The following is a 12922-nucleotide window of genomic DNA, read 5'->3' as shown; positions in this document are numbered from 1 at the left end:
GACTCCCTGCTTGGCGGTAGAGGGCGGAACGAGGGGTCTGGGGGCGGGGCAACGAGGTCGCGAGGGGGCGTGGTCAGACCCCGCCTTCCCTGGTGACCGTGGAGTGGAGGTGTACGCGGACCTGTCTCTTTTCTGTCAAGTACCTAGTCTCGTCCCTGAGGCCTCCCTAGCCTTCTCCGCTCTCTCAACCTAAAGAAGACTGGGCGCCCACGACCTTCCTGGGTCCCTTCCCGCCCCTATTAGGTCGCTGCAGATCTGTGAACGGTGCGGGCGCAAAAGTCAGACTCTTTCCAGGGAGTTTCCCGCCCAGTTGAGGATGCACCGGGGAGGGCTGTCCCGGCCTGGAACCAGAGATTTGAAAGCAGCAGGAAAACCGGAACGACCTGACCGCAGAAGGAATGCAGAGTAGGGGCAGTAAATAGAGTGTGTTTGGTTGGGGAAGGTGAGTCTTGAACAGCTTTTTCATTGTTTCTCTGCCCTGGAATTGACAAGCAGGATCAGAGGACGGCATCTTAGTGCAGGGGTTCTCACATTTTTTAGTCTCAGGACCCCTTTATGTTGCTACACACATTATTGAGAACCCTAAAGAGCTTTTTATGAATAATAGATTATATTTTTCCGTATTTACCCTATTGTAAATTTACCCTGAGAAATGTTTGAAATATGCGTTGATTTACTAAAAGGAAAAAAAAAAGTCATGAACCCATTACATATTTACATAAATAACATTTTTATGAAAAAATATATTTTCCACACTAAAAAAATATATGAGAATAGTATTGTTTTACATGCAGATCTCTTTAATGCCTGGCTTAATTGAAGAAAGCTGGATTCTCCTTTCTGTTTCTGCATTCCATCTGTTGTGATTGAAGTATATGAAGGAAATCGGGTCTCACAGATACTGTTGGTAAAAAGAGAAGTATGTTATTAGGCTCTTTAGATAATTGTGGATATTCTTTGATACTACACCTAAACTTACAAGTGGTTGTTTTTTTAAAAGTTAGTTAGATGTGGGCGTTTCCCAGTTGGCGCTAGTGGTAAAGAACCTGCCTGCCAAGGCAGGAGACATAAGAGCTGCTGCTGCTAAGTCGCTTCAGTCGTGTCCGACTCTGTGCGACCCCATAGATGGCAGCCCACCAGGCTCTCCCGTCCCTGGGATTCTCCAGGCAAGAACACTGGAGTGGGTTGCCATTTCCTTCTCCAATACATGAAAGTGAAAAGTGAAAGTGAAGTCGCTCAGTCGTGTCCGACTCTTAGCGACCCCATGGACTGCAGCCCACCAGGCTCCTCCATCCATGGGATTTTCCAGGCAAGAGTACTGGAGTGGGGTGCCATTGCCTTCTCCGGAGACATAAGAGACAAGGGCTCAATTCCTGGGTTGGGAAGATCCACTGGAGATGGGCATGGCAACCCACTCCAGTATTCCTACCTGGAGAATCCCATGAACAGAGGATTCTGGCTGGCTAGAGTCCATGGAGTCGCAGAGTCAGACACGACTGAAGAGATTTAGCATGCGTGCAGTCAGATGTGGGACTGGAAAACATAATGAACTTTACACTCTACTGTATTAAAATCAAGCTTTCCTGGGTGTCTTAGACATTAAAAGAATCTGCCTGCAATTCAGGAGACCCCGGTTTGATCCCTGGATGGCCAAGGATCCCTGGAGGAGAAAATGGCAACCTACTTTACTATTCTTGCCTGGAGAATCCCATGGACAGAGGAGCCTGGTGGGCTACAGTCCACAGGGTCACAAAGAGTCGGACACGACTGAGCGACTAATACACACATCAAAATCATTGGTATATCTTGCAGAGGGAAAGGATGAGTGGAAGGACAGTTAGGGACTTTAGAATCAACGTGTACACACTGCTATATTTAAAATGGATAACCAATAAAGGCCTACTGTAGAGCATAGGGAACTCTGCTCAATATTATGCAATGACCTAATTGGGGAAAGATTTTGAGAGACAGTAGATGTGTGTATGGACTTTGCTGATAGCTCAGTTGGTAAAGAATCCACCTGCAATGCAGGAGACCTGGGTTGGATCCCTAGGTTGGGAAGATCCCTAGAGAAGGGAAAGGCTACCCACTCCAGTATTCTGGCCTGGAGAAATCCATGGACTGTAAAGAGTCAGATACGACTGAGTGACTGTCACTGTCACTTTCACTTCACAGGTGCATGTATAACTGAATCACTTTGCTATATACCTGAAACTAATACAATACTGTTAATCAACTATACTCAAGTATAAAATAGAAAGTTAAAAAAAAATTGTTGGTATATCTTGCACTTGAATGGATCTTTTACTCCTGACAATTTTATAAAATCATACATATGGTCCTTTGGAAAATACTGACCATCTAAAAACTAAGCTGTGCAGCTCTTCTAAATGTAAAGTTTCTTAAGTGTTGGGAAGCTGCCAGGCACATAGTGGCAGATACAAGTTTTCTCAAATTTTAATTTTCACGTGAAAGCTCAAATTTTACCACTGGCAACAAATACCATCTATTGTTTTCCTTGAATGGAGAGGTTCCTTTCATTTTTGATAAAGTATTTGCTAAATGCACCAGTTTGAATAATCATAGTTCGTCTGTCCAATGTCCTTTCAAGTAATGGTACTTCATTTTAAAAGAAAAAAGGCAAAAACAAAGATGCTTAATATCCTATTAGGATATTGCAAATTTGGCAATTCCCTGGTGATCCAGTGGGCAATTTCACTTTCATGACCTGGGTTCAGTCCCTGGCCTGGGAACTAAGATCCCACAAGCCCCACAGCATGGCCAAAAAATAAAAACAACAGTGAGATTCTAGAAATCCAAGGCTCTGAAAACAACAAATGCTGGTAAGGAAATGGAGCAACAGAAACTCTGCTTACATTGCTGGTAGGAATACAAAACAGTTGGAAGACAGTTTGGCAGTTTCTTACAAAACTCAACATACTCTTACCATATGATCCAGCAATTGTGCTCCTTGGTATTTACTCAAATGAGGTGAAAATTTATGCCCACGCAAAACCTGCACAGGAATGTACCTCAGCTTTATTTATAACTGTCCGAACTTGGAATCAACCAAAATATCCTTCAATAAGTAAATGGATAAAATAAACCAGCACATCCATATGATGGAGTATTCAGTAATGAAATGAGCTGTCAATCCACAAAGACATGGAGGAATCTTAAATGCATATTGCTAAGTGAAAGAAACCAATCTGAAATGGCTACATACCATGTGATAACCTGGAAAAGGCAAAACTTTGGAGATAGCAAAAAGATAGACGTTTTCCAGAAGTTGTGGGGGAGGAAGAGAGAGATGAATAGATGTAGCACAGAGGATTTTTAGAGAAGTGAAACTATTCTGTATGATACTCTAATGGTGTCATGATGAATTCATGTTGCTATATATTTATCAAGACCCATAGAATGTATAATATAAAGAATGAACCCTAGGGACTTTTCTGATAGTCCAGTGGCCAAGACTCCCAATGCAGAGGCTCTGGGTTCAATCTCTGGTCAGGGAACTAGAATCTATACACTGCAACTGCAATCCATACACTCAACTCTGTTGAGCATCCATACAACACATGCTCAACAGAGATCAAAGACCCAGTGTGCTGCAACTGAGACCCAGCAAAGCCAAATGAAAAATAAATAAAAAAGATTTTTTTAAATAAAATTTAAAAAATAGTGACCCCTAATGTAAACCATGAACTTTGTTATTAATATTAGCTCATCAGTTGTCACAAATATATCACACTAATACAAGACGTTAGTACAGGAAAAACAGGGAGAGCATGAAGGGTGTATGGAACCTACTACTCAAAGAAAAATCTATTAGTTTGAAAATGAAGGTGAGTTGAGTTCACAGTTTAATTGCACAAGTGTTTTTTCTTAGAACAACTATGAGACTATCATTGTATTTGGGTATACAGAAGTATTGTATTTATATTTTCCAGTTCTTCACACAAAATAGTAAAATGATCTGTATGCCTGTGACAGGAATTTATAAAATTAATAATTTTATACTGCTTCACTAACAGTATTCTTTTTATAAATTTTTTTTTCCCTTTTTCTTTCTTTCTTTATTTTTTTTTTGGCTGCATCTCCTGGCATGAGAAACTTCCCCAACCAGGGATCAAACCTGCACCCCCTGCAGTGGAAGCACAGAGCCTTAACCACTGGACCGCCAGGGAAGCTCCAAGAGTATTCTTACTTGACATTGGCATTTTTTAAATGTGGTAAGTGTGTGGCAGAGAGGAATGCAGTGACTACTACTACAGTTGGGTACCACGGTCTCTCTCCTGCTAAGTTGCCAACAGTTTTGCCCATTTTTCTTTGCATTATCAGTTCAAATGTTAACACAGTTAAAAAGGCAAATAACATCTCAGTATTATTATAGTAAATTTTGCCCCTAAAGACTTCAGGGGTTCACGGACCATGTGCTGAGAACCACCATCCTAAAGGAAAAAAATTGGCAGGGGTAGATGTGGTAGAGATTATTGGGCACAGATGCAGGTGGATTCACCAAGTGTTCCTGCTGTTGAAGTCTGGCCCACTTCTAGGTCATCCTGATACAACACTTTGGAAGCCATAGATCTATTAATATTTAGGGGATGCATCTCTTAATCCACTGTCAAATCCCAGTCCAGATGAATACATTGTGGATTGGGAAGTTTAGGCCAGATTTTCTAGGATCACTCAAAATTAGATGGCTCCGGACTTCCCTGGTGGTCCAGTCATTAAGAATCCACTTGCCAATTTAGGGGATATGGGTTCAATCCCTGGACTGGGACGGTTCTACATGCCTCAGGCAACTGGGCCTCAGCGTCACAGCTACTGATCCCGTGTGCCGCAGCTACTAGAAACACTACTGGAGAGGAGCCCCTCCTCTCCACAACTGAAGTCCGAGAGCAGCAATGAAGACCCAGAGAAGCCAAAAACAAATATATAAAAATTTTAAAAAATACTACTAGATGGCTCCATTTTTGTTTTATTTATTTTTTTAAACTATTTATTTTTATTTTATTTACCATCTGAGCCACAGGGGCTTCCCTGGTGGCTCAGATGGTAAAGAATCCGCCTGCAATGCAGGAGACTCCGGTTCGAGCCCTGGGTTGGGAAGATCTTCTGGAGAGGGGCATGGCAACCCACTCCAGTACTCTTGCCTGGAGAATCCCATGGACAGAGGAGCCTGGTGGGCTCAGTCCATAGGATCGCAAAGAGTCGGACATGACTAAAGTGACTTGGCACACATACATGCACATGCAGTTAATGGTAAAGCTTATTGTAGATTTTATAAAAGATACAGTGTGATGGTGATCAGAAAAGGAAGAAGTTGAATTTCAGTGGGGAAATCTAGAAGACTTCATGGAAGCAATGATGAATGAAGCGGGATATTCTCTTGTCTCAATGACAAAAGTCCACTTGAGCAAAGATGTAAAAGGAGATGGTTTATTTTGGGAAGGACAGGTAATTTAGTATGGCTAGGGGGCTGGAAGGTGAGTCTCTTGAGAGATAATCTTCAAAAAGCAGGTTTAGAACAATCTTGGCATGCCAAACTAAGGAGTTTAGGCTTTACCCTGGGGGTAGGGTGCTGCATTCTCAAATTGGTGTTTTAGGAAGATAAGGAGCAACCATAGAAGGAATGGGTGGGAGAAGATAGTCAGTTTGGAGGTGGATCAGAGAAGAGATCATCCTGGCATTACCTAGGAAGCAGAAGCTTGTATGAAAAGGATGTGGTATATTTGAGAGACTAAGACTTAGTGGTGTCTCAGATATGTAGATGACACCACCCTTATGGCAAAAGCAAAAAGGACCTAAAGAGCCTCTTGATGAAAGTGAAAGAGGAGACTGAAAAAGCTGGCTTAAAATTCAACATTCAAAAAACTAAGATTATGGCCCCTGGTCCCAGCACCTCATGGCAAATAGATGGGGAAACAATGGAAACAGTGACAGACTTTATTTTCTTGGGCTCCAAAATCACTGCAGACAGTGACTGCAGCCATGAAATTAAAAGACTCTTGCTCCTTGGAAGAAAAGCTATGACCATCCTAGACAGCATATTAAAAAGCAGAGACATTACTTTGTCAACAAAGGTCTGTCTACTCAAAGCTATGGTTTTTCCAGTAGTCATGTACAGATGTGAGATTTGGACCATAAAGAAAGCTGAGCACTGAAGAATTGATACTTTTGAACTGTCATGCTGAAGAAGACTCTTGAGAGTTGCTTGGACTGCAAGGAGATCACATGAGTCAATCCTAAAGGAAATCAGTCCTTAATATTCATTGGAAGGACTCATGCTGAAGTTGAAGCTCCAATACTTTGGCCACCTGATGTGAAGAACTGACTCATTAGAAAAGACACTGATGCTGGGAAAGATTGAAGTCAGGAGGAGAAGGGGACAACAGGATGAGATGGTTGGATGGCATCACTAACTCAGTGGACATGAGTCTGAGTAAATTCTGAGAATTGGTGATGAACAGGGAGATGGACGTGCTGCAGTCTATGGGGTTACAAAGAGTTGGACATAACTGAGCGACTGAACTGAACTGAACTGATTGATTGTGTGTATAGGATGTCTTAGGGATTGCCGGGAGAAATATCAATAACCTCAGATATGCAGATGACACCACCCTTATGGCAGAAAGTGAAGAGGAACTCAAAAGCCTTTTGATGAAAGTGAAAGTGGAGAGTGAAAAAGTTGGCTTAAAGCTCAACATTCAGAAAACGAAGATCATGGCATCTGGGCCCATCACTTCATGGCAAATAGATGGGGAAACAGTGGAAACAGTGACAGACTTTATTGTCTTGGGCTCCAAAATCACTGCAGATGGTGACTGCAGCCATGAAATTAAAAGACGCTTACTCCTTGGAAGGAAAGTTATGACCAACCTACACAGCATATTCAAAAGCAGAGACGTTACTTTGCCAACAAAGGTCCGTCTAGTCAAGGCTATGGTTTTTCCAGTGGTCATGTATGGATGTGAGAGTTGGACTCTGAAGAAGGCTGAGCGCCGAAGAATTGATGCTTTTGAACTGTGGTGTTGGAGAAGACTCTTGAGAATCCCTTGGACTGCAAGGAGAGCCAACCAGTCCATTCTGAAGGAGATCAGCCCTGGGACTTCTTTGGAAGGAATGATGCTAAAGCTGAAACTCCAGTACTTTGGTCACCTCATGCGAAGAGTTGACTCATTGGAAAAGACTCTGATGCTGGGAGGGATTGAGGGCAGGAGGAGAAGGGGACGACAGAGGATGAGATGGCTGGATGGCATCACTGACTTGATGGACGTGAGTCTGAGTGAACTCCAGGAGTTGGTAATGGACAGGGAGGCCTGGTGTGCTGCAATTCATGGGGTCACAAAGAGTCGGACATGACTGAGTGACTGAACTGAACTGAACTGAGGGGTTCCTAACTTGGGACAGTGGTAGAATGGGAGTACTATTCAGGAGGAGGAACATGGGAAAAAGATAAAGGGTTTGGTTTGGCTGTCGGATGTGTCTGTGGATTGTCCAGGACATTGGAGAGGCAGCAGTGGCAATTAGAGAGAGGTATGGCATTTGGAGGGGGGCGGTCCTTCTCAGGTAGCTCAGGGCTTCCCAGGTGGGAGCTAGTGGTAAAGAACTTGCCTGCCAATCCATGAGACTAGAAGAGATGAGGGTTCAATTCCTAGGTCGGGAAAATTCCCTGTAGCAGGGCATGGCAACCCACTCCAGTATTCTTGCCTGGAGAATCCCAGGGAGAGAGGAACCTGGTGAGCTACAGTCCATAGGGTTTCAAAGAGTCAGACACGACTGAAGCGACTTAGCATGCATGCACTCACAGATTTGGGGATCGTCCTTAAATGGCTGTTGAAACTGTAAAGGCACTGAGTACACTTCCCTAGGGAGAGCAAGGTTTCTAAACCTTGGCAGTATTGTCATTTGGTCTGTATGTTCTTTGTCTTTGGGGTGGGGATCGTGGGCTATCCATGACATTGTAGGAAGTTAAGCATCCTTGGCCTCTACCCACTAGATGCCAGTAGCACCACTCCCCCCATCAGTTGTGTCAACCAAAGATGTCTCCAGACACTGTCACATTCCCTGGAGGGCAGGATCAACCCCACAGAGAACTATTGCTCTAGGAGAGAGGGTGGAGTCAGAAAATCGCCAAGGGCAGAACCTTCCAGTTCTAAGGGCAAGGTCAGAAGGAAAGAGAGCACCTTGGGAGAGATGGGGGTGACTCGTTGTGTAACAATCTGTAAAGAGGAAGACAAAAGAGGCCTTGGCAGCGATGAGAGGTTTATGATCTTTCAGGAGCAATTCCAGTTGAGCCTCCTGAATGTGCTTCCTCCTTGTTCTCTAGCCTTTCCCCTGAAAGGTACAAGAGTCAACTGCCCACTAGGGCCATAAATGCGACTGGGGTATATGCCAGTGTACAGCAAAGCTTGCCTGATTGCTTTGCAGGCTGTTTATATTCCTCTTCCCTTCTGTCATTCCATTTGTTCTACTAGTCTCCTTTTTCATATGTAGTATGCTTTAGCAGAAATATAGACATATATACCCATACTATTTAATCCTAACAATAATCCTGTAAAACAGCTTTCATTATTGTTCCCATTTTGCTGATGAAGAAACCAAAGCTCCCAGAGGGAAGTGATTTGCCTAAGACTCCACAACAGTCGGCTTCCTAGGTGGCTCTAGTGGTAAAGAACCTGCCTGCCAGGCAGCAGGAGAAAGAAGTGAAAGTGAAGTTGCTCAGTAGTGTCTGACTCTTTTCGACCCCGTGGACTGTAGCCCACCATGCTCCTCCATCCATGGGATTCTCCAGGCAAGAATACTGGAGTGGGTTACCATGCCCTCCTCCAGGGGATCTTCCTGACCCAGGGATCGAACCCAGGTCTCCCGCATTTCGGGCAGATGCTTTAACCTCTGAGCCACTGACGCCCAAATCTGATCACACAGGGACTGAGAAGACTCTTCAGCATAGTCCAATTGCTTCTTTGGCTGCAGCTCCTACTACATAGAGTCTTTTCCTTACAAAGTGACTGACACTCCCCTCCTGGGATAGAGCCTTCCTTGACTAAAGGAATCAGTGACTTCTGTTCTCTGCTCATTGAGTACCATTCAGTACCTTACTGAATGTTTAACTTTGTGAGGGTGGTAGCCAGATGCTCTTCCTTTTTTTTGGCCACACTAGCTTGTGGTATCTCAATTCCCCAACCAGGGATTGAACTCAGACCACAGTAATGAAAACCCAGAATCCTAACTGCTAGGCCATTAGGGAACTCCCAGATGGTTGTCTTTGGGTCCTCGTTACTGTGCGGGCTTTTCTCTAGCTGTGGCTCGTGGGGGTGACTCTGTCTCAGTGGGCAAGCTTCTCATTGCTGTGGCTTCTCTTGTTGCTGAGCATGGGCTCTAGGACTTAAGAGCTTCCATAGTTGTGGCTCCCAGGCTGTAGAGCCCAGGCTCAGTAGTTGTGGCTCATGGGGCTTAGTTGCCCCAAGGCATGTGGAATCCTCCCATACCAAAGATTGAACCCACATCTCCTGCATTGGCAGGCAGATTCTTTGCCACTGAGCCACCAGGGAAGCCCCCAGATAGTTTTCTGATAAAGGATCACAATGCAGTGTTTATACAGGTGAGGCTAAGCCTGTAGCAGTTCCGTAAGGTGAAGACGAGGACGAACAGGTTACAGGCCCAACCATCGGCACTGCTGAATCTCCCTGACAGTTGCTAGATCTAGGCCAAGGGTCAGCTCCCTCAGGGACATCAATGTATGTCCAAGGCTTGTGGTGGTGTACCAGACCCGATAGCTCAACTGCTGTAACTCTCCTTACAACAAGGAACGTCCAGGGAATTCCCATCCAGGGAATCCTCTTCCATTTCTTCCTGTTCCCCTCAAACATCCTACTCTGGTCTTTGTTTCTTGGCATCTCTCATGCTCCCTTGCCTACCAATTCACTTAGCATCTGAAATTCTGAGTAATCACAAAAGCCACCATTTACTGACAGTTTTTTAAGTACCAGGCACAGAATGGAGGTAATTGAAGCTTAGAGATGTTACATAAATCTGTCCAATGTCACAAAAATGTTAAAGTATAGATCAGTGTGTCTGTAGAAATAGAATTTGAGCCACATTGGTAATTAATCATTTTCTATTAGCCAAATTGAAAGAGAAAATAAACAGGTGAAATTAATTTTACCAATATTTTTTAAGTTAACTCAATATATCCTAAGTGTCTATTAACATATAAATTGATAAAGAAGATGTGGTATGTATATATATATATATATATACACACACACACACACACACACATACACACACACACACACAATGGAATATTACTCAGCCATAAAAGAGAATGGAATTTTTCCTTTTAAAACAACATGAATGGACCTCAAGTGTATTATGCTTAGTGAAATAAGTCAGACAGAGAAAGACAAATACTGTATGATATCATTTATATGTGGAATCTAAAAAATATTAATACAACAAACTACTGAATTTAACAAAGAAGAAGCAGACTCATAGAGAACAAACTAGTAGTTAGCAGTGAGGAGACAGAGGGGAGAGGAGCAATTTAGGAACAGGAGATTAAGAGGTATAAGCTGCTAAATCACTTCAGTTGTGTCCGACTCTGTGCGACCCCACAGACGGCAGCCAACCAGGCTCCCCTGTCCCTGGGATTCTCCAGGCAAGAACACTGGAGTGGGTTGCCATTTCCTTCTCCAATGCATGAAAGTGAAAAGTGAAAGGGAAAGCTACTATGTACAAAATAAGCTAAAAGGATATATCATGCAACACAGGGCATACAGCCAACATTTTATAATAACTATAAATAGAGTATAACCGTTAAAAATTGTGAATCATTATATTGTATACCTGTAACAGCGATCAATGCAAAGAAATAGAGGAAAACAACAGAATGGGAAAGACTAGAGATCTCTTCAAGAAAATTAGAGATACCAAGGGAACATTTCATGCAAAGATGGGCTCAATAAAGGACAGAAATGGTATGGACCTAACAGAAGCAGAAGATATTAAGAAGAGGTGGCAAGAATACACAGAAGAACTGTACAAAAAAGATCTTCATGACCAAGATAATCACGATGATGTGATCACTCACCTAGAGCCAGACATCCTGGAATGTGAAGTCAAGTGGGCCTTAGAAAGTATCGCTATGAACAAAGCTAGGGGAGGTGATGTGCTGGGGTCCAGCCCCAGTGGAGTCGGGGGTTTCGAACGGGAGACGGCATCGGCGATCAGGAAACAACAGCTTATTTAAATGTTAATTAAAGATATAAAGAGTGGTTAAATAAGGATAGCTCAGTGAGAAAATTTAGTGGAGAAAAGAGGCTGAATAATTCAGCCAAAAGGTGAGAGAAAGAACGACATGGGGAGACCAAGTTTTGGTGAACAAGGCCCGCACTTTATTTTCCAAAGTAGTTTTTATACCTTAAGTTATGCATAGAGGATAATGGGGGAAGGGGTAGAGTCAGCAGTAAGGCAGGCTTTCTTCCTGCAAACTTATCATATGTAAAGGTTTAGGTGATTTACATCATCTTCTGGCCCGGAGGCCTGTTAACATTTTAAGACCCTTTCTTCAGAAAACTTATTTTCTCTAAAGGTGATTAGTCAGGCGCCACCCTCCAAAAGCATTAGATAAAGTTGCATTCTTATAGGGCAAAGGTGTGGTGGGCTATAACAAGAAAAAGAATTAACTCAAGGGTCCAAGGTTACAAACATTAAAGCTACTACTTACACCAATTATATTAATCAATACACTGCCAGGGACACAGTAGGTAAGGGATATGGAGACTTAGCAGCAAACATTGGCCCAACAAGTGAAAAACCCTTCACCAATACAATTTCTAATCAATCTTTTAACTGCTCAAAGGAATCTGTATTTAGACAGTTCAGAACATCTTATGCCTCTCACAGTTGGGAGGCTCTAAACAATCACATGTGGCCAGAAGAACCTATTCAGGAGAGAGATGGTGGTCGGGGACAGCCCTCCGTAAAGTCAGAGGTGTAGGTGAGAGCACAAAGCAGTAAAGTAGGCAGACTCTGGTTTTGGGGGTAGATGCTCGAGAATATCCAGGGGGACTCCTGAGGCTCGATCCCACCTTTGCATATGCCAAGCCTTCTTCATGACCTTTGCCACGGGTGTAGTTCCTCATGCTGGCTCCCGGCATCTCCCCCCTTTTTATTTCTTAAAACAGCCAGATGCAGCTCAGTCGCGAGCCTCTGAATGTTCTGCCAAAGAATCCTTCAAAGATGTCACGCATATCCACCGGTAATCAGCGTGGCATGACAGAGCCATTTTCACTTTTAAAGCCTATAACTCAGTCCCAATATGCATTATTGCCTCCTCCAAGGCATCTACCCTCATCTCCAACTTTCTATCTATAGCTTCCTGTGTTGCTAGAGTTAGCAAAACATTTTTAGACATGGTATCAACATATTGGGCAGTATGCACTTGTTGAGTCAATGATATTGCTGCTGTAGTAACAGAAGTAATTGCTGCTATTAAAGCTGATATTCCTAAAATAAGTAGGCCCACAAACCGTCGCGATCACATTAAATCTTGTAGTTGTTATAACACAGCGAGACCATAATTAACATATCAATAAGTGGTTACATCATAAGATAAGGTGGACATTGTAACACTACAAAGGAGCAAACATTATATTGAGGGTTTAAACAAGATGAGAGCATGCATTGTTCACAAGTCACTACATTGGGTCCACCAGTGAAAGTCATATGTACATTAAGTTTTCCAGAATCGTTGGTAAAGAGAAAAACATAAGGAGAGGGTAGACAAGCCAAAACAGAATAAGTAGAATTATTTTCTGGTTGGAGTTCGTGCTGCAGAAGCCCTGTCGGTCTCGCGGAGATCTCGATGTTTATCTTGCCTCCCCTGCTGGCGGGCACTGCCCCTGCT

General features: G+C 43.3%; 1 long non-coding RNA gene across 1 annotated transcript; it reads left to right on the top strand.

The window, feature by feature from the left end:
• Positions 1 to 51: 51 nt before the first annotated feature.
• LOC109566173 (uncharacterized) lies at positions 52 to 11241 on the top strand. The gene is made up of 3 exons (XR_011569285.1): positions 52 to 442; positions 795 to 4235; positions 4761 to 11241. It is a non-coding gene; the product is annotated as an uncharacterized lncRNA (long non-coding RNA).
• Positions 11242 to 12922: the final 1681 nt, after the last annotated feature.

Source organism: Bos indicus, chromosome 11, assembly GCF_029378745.1.
Source record: "Bos indicus isolate NIAB-ARS_2022 breed Sahiwal x Tharparkar chromosome 11, NIAB-ARS_B.indTharparkar_mat_pri_1.0, whole genome shotgun sequence".
Classification (NCBI taxonomy): Eukaryota; Metazoa; Chordata; class Mammalia; order Artiodactyla; family Bovidae; genus Bos; species Bos indicus.
The sequence above is the reverse complement of the archived record's forward strand: the minus strand, read 5'-3'. Positions and strand labels throughout refer to the sequence as shown.